The sequence below is a fragment of the Staurois parvus genome, unplaced genomic scaffold, assembly GCF_062004578.1.
Source record: "Staurois parvus isolate SC_StPar_1 unplaced genomic scaffold, SC_StPar_1.0 ptg000145l, whole genome shotgun sequence".
Lineage (NCBI taxonomy): Eukaryota > Metazoa > Chordata > Amphibia > Anura > Ranidae > Staurois > Staurois parvus.
The window spans coordinates 179,075-192,620 of NW_028317941.1; the positions used below are offsets into that span (position 1 = coordinate 179,075).

The 13,546-nt window shown below is 43.0% G+C and overlaps 1 protein-coding gene across 1 annotated transcript in view; it reads right to left on the bottom strand.

The window, feature by feature from the left end:
• Window positions 1-12,999: 12,999 nt before the first annotated feature.
• ZBTB8B (zinc finger and BTB domain containing 8B) overlaps window positions 13,000-13,546 on the bottom strand; it is a 43,399-nt gene continuing 42,852 nt past the window's right edge. The window contains exon 8 of the transcript XR_016312260.1: window positions 13,000-13,204. The gene's annotated coding sequence lies outside the window, so the exon portion shown is untranslated. The remainder of the gene's footprint in view (window positions 13,205-13,546) is intronic.

Genomic DNA, 13,546 nt, shown 5'->3' on the forward strand with positions numbered 1-13,546 from the left:
TTAGAATGTTCAAGGTCTGTTTTTGCAAAGCTCGTGACTGCATGTGGCCTTTCTTGAGAAGTAGCTTTTTTCTCTCAACCTTCCAATACAAGCCACATTTGTGGAGAATTTGATATTGTTGTCATACGCACAGAATGACCACACTTTTTCATAAATTCCTGCAACTGCTTCAGAGTTGCTGTAGGCCTCTTGGCAGCCTCTGATCAGTTTCCTCTTGGCTCTTTCATGCAGTTTGGACCAACGTCCTGATTCAGGGAGGGTCTGTGTTGTACCAAATACTTTCCACTTCTTAATAATAAACTCCGCTGTGCTTCTAGGCATTGATAAAGCCTTTGTATTTTTTTTTGTGTCTATCTCCTGACTTGTGCCTGTTGGCAACTTTATCCCAAAGATCTTTTACTGGTTCAATATTTTTATTAAGAAAGTTTTGTTTTAGGAACACAACAAGCTCGATATACGCCCATGCAAGGGCCCGAGCATAACAATAACACAGAAACAGATACATCCTGCTGACTTGTTTTAGCCAAATAACAAAATGTCCAATGATAGCGAGGAAGGACGGCAAAAAGCCGAACCAAATATTATCAACAGTAGTCCAACATAATATCATAAAGAGAAGAGGAAAGAAAAAAGGTTATAAGAAAGGAAAAAGAAACTAAAAATTAAAAAAAATTAAAAAAAAAGGAAATCAGAAAGAAAACAGAGGAAAGGGAGACTAGGGGAATCACGGATCCAGGGCTAGCACAGGCAGCAACTACAAGAGGCCATAACTAGTAGGGGGCAGGGATGGCAAGGAATATCATATCCAAGGTTCCCAAACCTTAAGGAATCTCGGATGAGAATCATGAAGAACGCTAGACATCTGTTCATTGATCAACATATCATTCATCCAGGTCTTCACCCCTTGGAAGACAACCGAAGGGGTTCTGGCTGAAATAAATAGGTAGGATGCCAATTTCTGCTGAGATCTAGACAGACCCAAAATTGGGCAGTGCAGAAGAGCTACCCTTGCATCCCTACGGAACGTAATATGAAATAGCGTTTGTAGCAAAGCAAAAACCCTAGACCAGAAGCCTGTCAATCGCGGGCATGACCCCCAAATGTGTACGACGTCCCCACGTAGACCACAGTTCCGGAAACATCTATCTCCGCCAGTCGGATTAAAGTGAAAAATTCGAGCTGGGACCCAGTACCACCACAGGAGAACTTTGTAGGCTGCCTCAAGAGTGACTGTATTAAATGAGCATTTCGCCACCATCCCCCAGGCCCTACGCCAATTTTCCGCTGCAATCGAGCCACCCAGATCTCGCTCCCATTGAGAGACATAATGACAGGGGTGGTGAGGAGGATCTACTGTTAAGGGAGGCATAAATTACAGAAATCCCAGAGATCTTTTGACAGTGCCTGGCCACCCATAGTTGATTGTTTGCTTCAGTTGCACTATCAGGGACTGAAATGCTCCAGGAAAGCTGTTTTCATGTTGAGCTAATCAAAATGACCACAGCTGATAGTCAAATGGCTTTGGGTACCATTGGAAAGGTGATTAGCTACACCTGATTGAGTTTACAAGTCAGTTTTATGAGGGGGGGGGTGTTGGTGTTAGATCTTTCACTTTGATGTTAAAAGTTACACTGAGTAAATACAGCTGGATAAAACAAAAACTGTCTGTCTTCATTTCAGGCTGCAAAGCAACAAAATTTGATTATTTTAAAGGGGGGCGATTCTTTTCTAAACCCACTGTATATCATCAAATGTGTATACATCTATTGGGGAGTGTGTGATCCAATCAATGTACACTAAACCTGGAGGGATGGACAGGGATCAGACCTGTATGGATGGAACTAGAATAGACAACACTCCAGGCCTACATTTAACCATCTTTGTATCATTACATGTGTATATATGAACACAAATATCTATAGAGGAATGTGCAAACCCATCGGTGTACACTGAACGTGGGAGATAGACAGGGATCAGACCTGGATGGATAAAAGTAGTAAATATGATGGCTCTACAGGCCAACATCTATTCATTATTATACGTATGTGTATACATGTACAATGAGGTCTATGGGTGAGTGTGTGAGCCCATCACTGTACACGGAACCTGGGGAGATGGACAGGCATCATATAGGGAAGGATCAGACCTATATAGATAATTGTTAGATGTGGGCCTGGAATTTCATCTAGTTCCAATCTTTATATCATTACATGTGTATATACTGTATGTACACACACATCTATAGGGAAGTGTGTGATCCCATCAGTGTACACTAAACCTGGAGAGATGGACAGGGATCAGACCTGTAAGGATGAAACTAGAACACATGGTGGCACTCCAGAGGCCTACAGCTAACCATCATTATATCATTAAATTATGTATGTACATAGAGATCTATAGGAGAGTGTGTGAGCCCACTGAACCTTGGGGATGGACAGGGATCAAATGGGGAAGAATCAGACCTATATAGATGAAACTAGAACATACGATGACTCTCTAGGCCCCCATCTAACTGTCATTATATCATATTATCCTATTGACATCTATAGGAGTGTGTGCGCTCCCGTCAGTATATACTGGACCTGGAGGGATGGGCATGGATCAGACCTGTGTGGATAGAACTTGAAAACATGATGACGCTCTAGGCCTACCATCATTATATGTGTGTACATGTACATGGAAATATATAGGAGAGTGTGTGACCCCCCACTAGTGTACACTGAAACTGAGGGGGGTGTAGAATGGATCATATGGGGAAGGACCAGACCTGCATAGACAGATAGAATACTCCAAATCATAGAACCCATGATGACACTCCAGGCCTACATCTAACCATCACTGTGGGTTGTAACATGCGTGCACACAGTGAAGGACGCAGCCTCCATTTCGTTAAGAAATCTCCATTTTGTCCCCTCATTCTCCCCCCCCCCCCCCCCGCTCTCTGTTCATACACATTGACATATGGCCTGTGTGTTAAAAAGTGTCACAGGCCAGAGCACAGCAGGGAACCCCAGAGCTATAAAACATTTCTGAGCGAAATGCCGGGTTGTCTACCAGAACTGTACAAGTTAACATCTCGTAAAAAGATAACGCAGCCTTCCCAGGAGTTCAAGGCATTCCACAGAAGCAGGAAACCAGATAACCTTTTTAAAAATCTATTTTTCCCCTATGTCTCATATCTTGGAATATGAGAGACTTACATAAAAACCAGGCATTGGCCAAGAGGAGGCGAACAGTTTGATAGGTTACTCTTCGTGGTTGGAATACATAGAAAAGCAGAAAAGTAGATCTCGTGAACCATTTAGTGTAGAATTTCATATTTCATATCTAATCAATCCTCAAACATGTCTGCATAATAATCTACCCGCGGGTGGAGTATCACTTATTCATATGGAAAGTTATGAGCCAAAATATGAGTTATGAGAGATTTTGGCCCCAGTTGAGGTATCCGCCCAGACCATCCCTCACTAAATGAGGCATTGGTCCTTGGCTTTAGAGACACCCCCTGCTGGGGGACGACAAAATGGGCTGTCAGGCCTAAGAAAGTTAAGTTGAAGAATTCTCCCATTTAACATCAATACTACCTGGGGAGACCCGTACCCTTTCGCTCTGAAACTTGATCTGCTAACCCAGGACTTTGGCAAGTACTTTAACCCTTTAACCTCCTTCTGTTATCTCTTTGCTGTGCTGTTGTTCTCTGTATATTTATATATATATTGGTTACATCTTTTTTCTGTAAATATTTTTATTGCACCCCTTTTTGACTTTCAGTAATAAATCTTTCCTTTTGAAAGTGTTGAACTGTTTCTATAGCTCTTAATTGCAATTTACTAAAACCTGCCTCTAAAGAGAGCGCTACTGTGTTTGTTTAGCCCTCTGTATAACCAGCCTGCGGTGACCGTGTTAGGCAGACGATTATCTCAATCATTATAGTGTTATTGCTGGTATAGCCGAGTTTCCTCTTTGTACAAAAAGGAGGTGGTGGCAGTGTGAAGGGTTAATTGCGTAATTAACCTGACCCAGTAACAAATCACTCAGGCTGCCTGTACATAGATTGTGGTCCAATTAGCTGGAAAATCGTTGTGCAGGGTGCAGCTGGGTGTGGCATTGTTACGCACGTGACATCGCGGTTTTAGATTGGCTAGTCCTTCGGTCACAAGTTTAGTGAGAAGGGCTGAGGTCTGACGCCGCAGTCGTCACATTTTGGTGACAGCGATCGTGGGATCGTCACATATTGGTGGCAGCGATCCCGTGTCCGTCACATGGGTTATTTACCAAATCTGGAGAGTGCAAAATCTGGTGCAGCTCTGCATAGAAACCAATCAGCTTCCAGGGTTTATTGTGAAAGCTTAATTGAACAAGCTGAAGTTAGAAGTTGATTGGTTACCATGCACAGCCAGTTCTGAGTGTTTCAGTTTTATTATATCTACCTCATTATATCCTTAAGGAGGAACTCCACCCTACCTATTAAAAATTACATTTTAAATCTTGGACATTTGTCCCTGTATATAAAAAAAAAAAGTTCTAGTGCATGTCATCTAGCATTGTTTTGCTTGCAGGCAAAGTTCTTTCCACATTACTCTCCTCCCGCACCGCCATCTTGAATTTAAATACATGGCATGTGCAGAAGGTCTATGGAACCTGGTAAATGAGGTCCATGGGGTGTCTATGCATGCATTGTATTGCCCCAAACATGCATAGAACTGGCTCAGGTCTTTGCCATTAATAGGCTGCATTGTGGGATATCTGCAATACACATCCGAGATGACAGTGGAGGTTATTTACTAAAACTGCATGGTGCAAAATCTGGTGCAGCTCTTCATAGAATCCAATCAGCTTCCAGGTTCTATTGTCAAAGCTTAATTGATCAAACTGACGTTACAAAACTGATTGGCTACCATGCACAACTGCACCAGATTCTGAGTGCTCCAGTTTTAGTAAATCTCCCCCATAGCGTGAGATGCACAGACACACTGTGGGCGACACTCTGCCACATTAATGGAGAAGACCATTTCTGCATAGGTACAGAGTCTGAGTACATCATCCTTGCCTGGGCATATATGAGATATAGAGTAAAAAAAAAAAAAAATATCTTTCCCTTTTTTAAAAAAGCTGGGGGGCAGGAGAGAGAATCTTAACCTGCTCGCGCTGACAGTATGCATATATGCAGCCTCTCGGTGGGTGGGTCTTAACACCAAGAGAGGCCATGTATATACGTACCAGAAATATAAACACAGCTGTACAGAGAGCTCGTGCCTTGCGTGCTCCTGGCACAGTTACTGGCGATTAACAGATTTGCCATCGGAAGCTTTCTGATCATGTGACTGCCAATCACGGCAGTCACATCATCAGAAACCCTGCCCCGCCTCTCAGCCCTTTAAGGGGTTTCTGATGCTGGGAGGTGGGGCGTGACTTCTGCCGGTGTCATGCCACCATTAAAAAAAGAAAAAGGGTGTGAGCGCAAATGTTGGGTTTTTCCAGGCATTTGGAAGCTGGCAAAGGCCAGCGGCGGATGTCCATGTGGGCACACAAATGTTGCCAGCTTCTGGGCAGTGTAGTGCATTGTGCGTGTGCATACACTGCCCCCCTCGGATAGCTGTGACATCAAGGCAGCAGAGTCCAGCCGAGACCTGAAACCCAGAAGTAAAGCAAAAATTAAAAAAAAAAAAAAAAAAAAAAGAGTACACATTTTTAGCATTTGTGGAAGGAGGGGGGAGGGACTTAGTAAGACAATGTCATTTAGGAGAGCTTAGATCCACTTTAAAGTAGTATTAAAAGTGTTACTAAGCCCAGGACTCTACATTCACTATATCTGGTCTCCCACAGTACATATGGACGTGCAATTATTTTCATAAATATAAACTGCAAAATGCCTTTTCTCATCAGCATTATATAGCAATCTTGTGACATATCAGTGTCCAGCAGAGCACATGTCAAAGCTTGTAGGTGAAGTTTTCATTCCGCTCTAGGAGGATGCAGAACCACTGACCTCTGTCTGGACAGTGCTAATTGGCCCTGTGCTGATCACATGCATTCTCCCAAGAAAAAAAAAAAACTTTCTAGCAATACACACCAAACTGAGCATGTGCAGAGCATCTCAGGATCAAAAACAGTGTTTTTAAACAATGCAGGGGATCAACCCCTTAGGTTCCACAGTAAGTATAACAATCATGCTTTACTACATATACAGACTGATTTTACTGTTGTGGGTTTAGTAACACTTTAAACCCTGCGCATTTTCTAATTTAACACACTGAGCACAATGAAATAAACATTCTCCCATAAACCATTTGTTAAAAAGTCTTGCCCCTGCACTTGCAGTTACAACTTTGAGAACTTTCTGAACAACTGGTTTTCACACTAAAGAGTTAATAGTAGACAGTGCAGTCTACATCCAGTCTGTAGCTTTGAGAATGAAGGAGGCAGAAGGAGGGAGAAACAAGAAAGTGCCTTGCCATCCCAAGCTAAGGGCTCTGTGTTTCCATTGATCCACACAGTGTAGGGAGACGCAACTTTATTCCCTGCCTACAATGGTGACTCCTTAAGATATTGCAGGAGAAATGAGCCAACCTGCAACAGGAAACCTGGGGCAGTAGTCATGAAACCAGCCAAAAGAGGAATATAGGCAAGGAGTAAAAGATGAAGAAACTGCATTATCAGGACATGAGTAAATCAGCTGCCAAAATGTGAGGGTTTAACCACTAGCCTACAGGGCACTTATACCCCCTTCCTGCCCAGGCCAATTTCCAGCTTTCAGCACTGTCACACTTTGAACGACAATTGCACGGTCATGCAACATTGTACCCATATGAAATTTTTTATCATTTTTTTGAGACAGATAGAGCTTTCTTTTGGTGGTATTTAATTTTTTATTTTTTCTTAAACAAACCAAAAACCACTGAAAACTTTGAAAAAAAGAACGTTTTTCTTAGTTTTTGTTATACATTTTTGTAAATAAGTGATTTTTCTCCTTCACTGATGTGCGCTAATGAGGCTGCACTGATGGACACTGATAAATGGCACCGATAGGGGGCACTGACTGGCACTGATAGGCAGCACTGATGCGCACTGATAGGTGACACTGACTGGCACTGATAGATGGCACTGATTGGCAGCACTGATAGGTGGCACTGATTGGCATTCATAGGTGGCACTGACAGGCAGCTCAGATGGGCACTGATATGTGGCATTGATGTGCACTGGTATGCACTGATATGTGGCAGTGATGTGGCACTGATGGGCACTGGCACTGATGGGCACTAACTGCTGGCACTGATGGACACTGACAGGTGGCACTTCTGGGGCCACACTGATCATCAGGGCACACTGATCATCAGTGCCCTGATGATCAGTGTACATGTCCCCTCCGCGAAAAGCAGATTACCGGCTCTCCTCTCCTCTCGAGCTGTCAGTGTGACAGCTCGAGAGGAGAGAAATGCCGATAACCGGCATTTCCGTGCTTACATGTGATCAGCTGTGATTGGACACAGCTGATCACATGACCGAGCCGACATCTTCGGCTCTGTGATCCGCTGTGTCCGAGGGACACTGCGCACCGGCGAGCACTGCATGCTCCCTGAGCCGCGCATGCGCGGTGAGAATGGAAGGACGTCATATGACGTCCTATCAGAACGAGAGAACCACCTTGCGCTCGTCATTGTACTATATGGCGGGCAGAAGGTGGTTAAAGTGGTAATAAAGTCCTATAAAAAAAAAAGAATTTGTGCCCCCAGGCGGTTTAAGTCATTCTCTCTGAATGGAGGAGAAAGATACATTGTATCTCTCTCTGTCCTTTCAGAAAAAAAAACAAGTGTGTGTAAAAAACAATAAATAAAAATAATTAAAAAAATAAACAAAAATACCTAGATCAAGGGTCAGTTTTTGTTTTTTTTTTAAATTAGTATCAGGATAAAAAAAAAGCAACAAAAAAAATTGCGCACTATTGTTTCTGGGCTGTACTAGGGGTATAAACAACAACTAACATACACACGTGGTAACGCTGCGATCGTCAGGAGCAGGAGAAATTATTTTGGGTTGTTCTTTGGTGGTAGGTTATGGTAGTAGTAAGAAATATACAGCTACATTTTAAAAAATGTGTTTGTTTTATTTTTGGGCCTGTTTTCCTTTGGTAATAATAAAAAAAAAAAAAAAAATCAGGAGATATCCATTACCATTTACCACCAAATGAAAGCCCAATTTGTCCTGAAAAAAACAAGGTATAATTCACCTGGATGCACAAAGTATTGTGATGATATATACGGTTTTGCTAACACATGTCAAAGTTGCAATATTGTGCTTAGGTATAAAGATTTGTTTTACCCTTAGGCATGAAGGGGTAATATCACTATAAAGAAGGGGTGAAGGTACGCTGTAATAATTCTTTGAATATGTTCTATAATAATCAGGCTTTTATACCATATCTGTGCATTACAACGTGTGTATATATAGAACAAACTATATCAAATAATGTATTAGTACATTGCCTAATAGTATTTAAATGTAACTGAGCTGCTCATTGATTGTGCACTGTGCACAAATAAGTGGGCTTCCTATATAACTCTGGTAACCCTTAGAGGCCTTTAACACCATACTGCACATTAACCTCCCTGGAGGTATTCCCGAGTGTAGCTTGGGGTAAAGTTTCAGCACCACAAGCGGTAACCCCGAACTAAACTTGGGAATACCCTGCAGCATTGCTCCGGGATCTGTTCTTCACTTACCTTGTCCTACGCTCCCGCGATGTCCCCCCTGCAGCGTCCCTAGCAATGTCCTCCGGCCGATGCCGGCATCTGTCTTCCGGGTTCCGTTCCCTGCGACGTCGGGACATACGGGGGACGGAACTGGCAGGAAATTTAAAAATGTCAAAAAGTGACATTCACAAAATACACTAAAATCACATAGTAAAACATTACTGTATCAAACCATTTCACATACATTTTGTCCCTAGTGCTTTGTCCTGCCTGCATTTTTACTGTTCTTTCTGCCTGGAAACTGAGAAATGTCCATGGCGTCCAAAAAGCGTCCCTTTAGGTCAAAAGTGGTTTTAGACCAGCTAGAGAACAGCAATAGTAAATCAGAACCACTTGCAGAATTGAGTGATAATGATTCGTAGGGAAATTCGTCATCGGACACTGAAAACGATTTTGCAACTTTCCTCAGTGATGTGCGAACTGGGTGCTCTATTTCAAATTTCAGTGTTTTTAGTTTGATTACATTATTGAATTAAATTTAATATTAAACTATTATTTTTTATGATTATTTATTAAATTATAATTTATGATTTCATGTTTCAAATTTTATCATACCTGGGATGTTTACTAGACTCTTGTTCGGACAGATTTCAGTGAGTTATTCTTAAAAATTACAGGCCTACAATAAAAAAACGACGTATTTCCATGCAAAAAAATGTACCGCTTTGAGCACAGAAATACTGACATAATCAGACTGCTAGGGAGGCTAAAACTCACTGCAACACATTGAAAATGCATGGATGTTGATGTGCCTTTATCATACATTTTCATGTGTGCTGCATTACATTGCAATTATATGCGATGCGGCATGCATTTTCATTCAATTCAATGGGCTGCCCTACGTGTGAGCTAATGTACCTTTTTGGGTGTTGAGCTTTGCATGTATTGTCACTGCACCTTTTAACATGTGCAAAAATGTGTTGTCATCTTGCTGTGTTTCGTGTGTCATTAACAATGGCACAGCAAGCGTGACACACGTTTTATGAGTGTTTCTTGAACACACTAAAAAAATAAAAACACACATTTACAAAATGCTCAGGTGTGAATGCAGCCTTAAGGATGAGCAAATCTGTCTGGGTTTGATTTGTGGGGAATACCAGTGGAATTAGTCGGCACAACAGATCTAAAAAGCTGAAGGAAGGCTAAAGCCCTCAACTACGTACAAATTGGCCAATAGCATGCACTACAAATCATTTCTGAAATTCAGCCTTAAGGCCTGGACATCCCACAATATCACCTTGTGTTTGACTTCAGGAAATCTTAATAGATGTTCAGTTGGTAATTAGGTTGGATAAACTGAAATAACCATTAGACATGCGATTCAGTTCGTTCAGAATAGTTTTTTGTACAAAAATTTCATTTTCAGAGAGTCACATTTATCCATATTTCTGAATAGACATAGTAACAAATCTGTCTAAATCCAAAAAAGTAATCGGGTGACCCCACCCCCTTGTTTACCGGTCATTCGGTTGTTTTTTTCCCTGCATGTGTCAAGATTCATGGTGATTGATGTTGAATCTACTTCGGGGGATATTTATTCTTGGAGGGGTTTACTAAAGGACTTGTCAAAAACTGTTTTTTTCCCACTTTTGACACTTTTTTTGGTGACTGAGTAGGCATACTACTTATTCACATGGGGGAGATCTGGGGGACCCCTGGTTAAAGGGGGCTTCCAGATTCCAATAAGCCCCCACCTGCACATCCCTACAGCCACCGCTCCTGGTTGTGGGGAGGGGGCCCTTATCCTCAACTCAGGAATCCCCCCAGCACCACCCATGTTAAGGACATATGGCCTGGTATGGTTTCTCGTTCCCCTTTGCCTGGCCTGCCAGGCTGCATGCTCGGACTAGGGTCTGGTATGGATCTTGGGGGGATCCCACGCTGTTTTTTTTTTTGTTTGGCATGGGGTTCCCCTCAAAATTTATATCAGACCTGAAGGACCTGATATACATTGGGGGAGCCCAAGCTATTTTTTTTTTAACCACTTGCCCTCCAGAGGATTTACCCCCCTTCCTGACCAGGCCATTTTTTGCGTTATGGCACTGCGTTACTTTAACTGACAATTGCGCAGTCATGCAACACTGCACCCAAATGAAATTTGCAGCCTTTTTTTTTACAAATGGCGGTCATGCAACGCTGCACCCAAATGAAATTTGCAGCCTTTTTTACCCAAGAATAGAGTTTCCTTTTGGTGGTATTTGATCGCCTGTGCGTTTTTATTTTTTGCGCTAAAAAAAAAAGACCGACAATTTGGAGAAAAAAAACTATATTTATGACTGTGACGGAGGGTAGGCAGGACAGAACACACAAGGAGGATGGCAAACACACAAAGCTTTATTGAGACAAATGACAGTCACTCAATAGGGGAATTGCAGGGGGTGAGACAGGACCCAGTATGGAAATAGCAAGGAGAGGGCCTAAATACTTGTAGTCCAGCCCCAGGGGCAAAGTTAAAGTCCACAGGTGCCCGGGTCCACAGGGAAACAAGATAGTATGGCACAAGTACCTGCCCGGAGTCCGGAGTATGTGTGGCGTGGTCCGTGGTAGTTTCCCTCCCCCCCCCCAGTCCAGGGTGCCTGCAACGGGCAGCTGGTGTGGTTCTCCCCCTTAGCTTGGGCTGTGCAGAGCAGCAGCTTGCGGAGGCTCTCCCCCCTTTCCTTGGAGGTCTCAGGGCTTTGGCAGCTTGCAGAGGCTCTCCCCCCTTTCCTTGGGGGTCTCAGGGCTTTGGCAGCTTGCAGAGGTTCTCCCCCTATCCTTGGGGGTCCCAGGGCTTTGGCAGCTTGCTCCCTTTGGCAGCTTGTGAAGGCTCTCCCCCTATCCTTGGGGGTCTCAGGGCTCTGGGGCAGCTTGCTGTGCTCTCCCCTTATCCTTGGGGTCTCAGGGCTCTGGGGCAGCTTGCTGTGCTCTCCTCCTTCCTTGGAGTCTCAGGGTTTGCAGAGCGGGCCACGAGGGTCCCGTCGCAGCTGGGATCCCTCGGTGGCTTGGCAGCGAAAGAGAATGAACAGGAAGAGCCCGGCATCGGTCTCTTAAGCCAATGCAGGACGCTTCCCGGTCGTCCTGGCAATGGTGGGTGGGCCGTGGGCGGCGGGCCTCGTTGCTCAACGGCGAGGCACGCCCCTCTGGACACAGGTCGCGCTCTCGTGAGCTCGGCCTTTGTCCGGAGGCATCCGCAAGCGCGGGAACTCCTTGTGCCCGCGCTGCGGATGCCGGGATCGTGTGGCGTCAGCCTGACGCCATGGTCTGGAACATCTCCGCGGGAGGTTCGCACCTCTCTGCAGAGAGGTGTGAACCTCGCTATCTTGTCCCCTCCAGCCTCGCCGGATGGGGATAAGATAGTGGCAGAGGTGAAAGGAGCAGCGCCTCTCGTCCTGCACGGCTCGGCTTCAAAGAGCCGCGGCAGAACGAGAGACAGCAGGGGGTCATTCCAGATGCGGGCCAGCGGAGGGGGGAGAGCGCCAACAGTGACAATGACTTTTTGCTTTTAAAACATATTTTTATAACTACCACTTCCTCAAATATAATAAGTGACAAATTAGAAAAATCAATATGCAACACAACATTAATTCCCCATAGCACAAATGAACCTTCACCCTTGAAGATATGAAATAACAATATAAAAATGTGCCAAAATTATATAAACAAATACTTATATAATCCACCCCATAAAATAACTCTATCAATATTTCCAAAAAAATTTTCAAAAGAAGTCCAAAACAAAGTCCAAGCAAATTAATATAAATCCAAAAAATTCCAAAAATATTATAAAACTGAAATATCCTTCCAATCCTTCCTTTCTCACGACAAACCTCAAACAAAAAGAAAAATATCACATAGTGTATTATCCTTATAATGTAATGAAATATCCGTGACAACACTCTAGTGATTATCCAAAAATGTAATTTATTTTTTAGATAATTAGTGAAAAAGGTGCACCAAGTGAAACAAACATAATTAATTAAAGAAAATTTGTTAGTGCAAAACACTGTGTACTGTGAATCACTCTTCCAGTGCTCCAAAAACAAATCCACACTGTGCCACTTCTATTATAGTAAGGAATATATACCCTTACCAACACTCCTCAATAAACCTGCTTTCAATATTTATCCTATGGATGGGATCCTCCTAAAGTGCTCCCCTAGATTCCACTGTATTCAGGGCACTATTCCAGCAGGATTTTTCATATCTCCATATCATTGGCACCATATAGACAGAAAGCATATGAGGGACAAATAGAGTGATACCGCCAAAGTAATGTACAGAAAAACTTTATTCAAACTGCTCACATTTAAAATGATTCAAAACCGCTTTTAAATACCGTGAAAACCGCCAAGCTACCATCCAGGGAACATCCAGGGACCAACATACAGTCTTTATCCTCTTTTTCCCTTTAGCAAAATGGCCGCCGGTCGACTTCCGGTTCCTGTATGCGTCTTGACGTCACAGCCCTTATTGTGCTTTTAAAACATGTCCAATAAAAAAAAAATTTTAAAAAACTTTTTCTCATAAATTTAGACCAAAATGTATCCTGCTACATGTCTTTGCTAAAAAAAATCCCAATACCTGTAAATTAATTGGTTTATGTGAACGTTATAGCGTTTACAAATGGTGGTATATATACTGGGCTTTTTTTAAAATTTTTACTAGTAATGGCAGGGATCAGCGAATTATAGCGGGGCATTCTGACACTGGGAGGAACTGACTTGGTGTCACCGACATTCTCAGTAACACCAATACAGTGATCAGTGCTAATAAAAAGCACTGACACTCTACTAATGGCACTGGGCATGAAGGGGTTA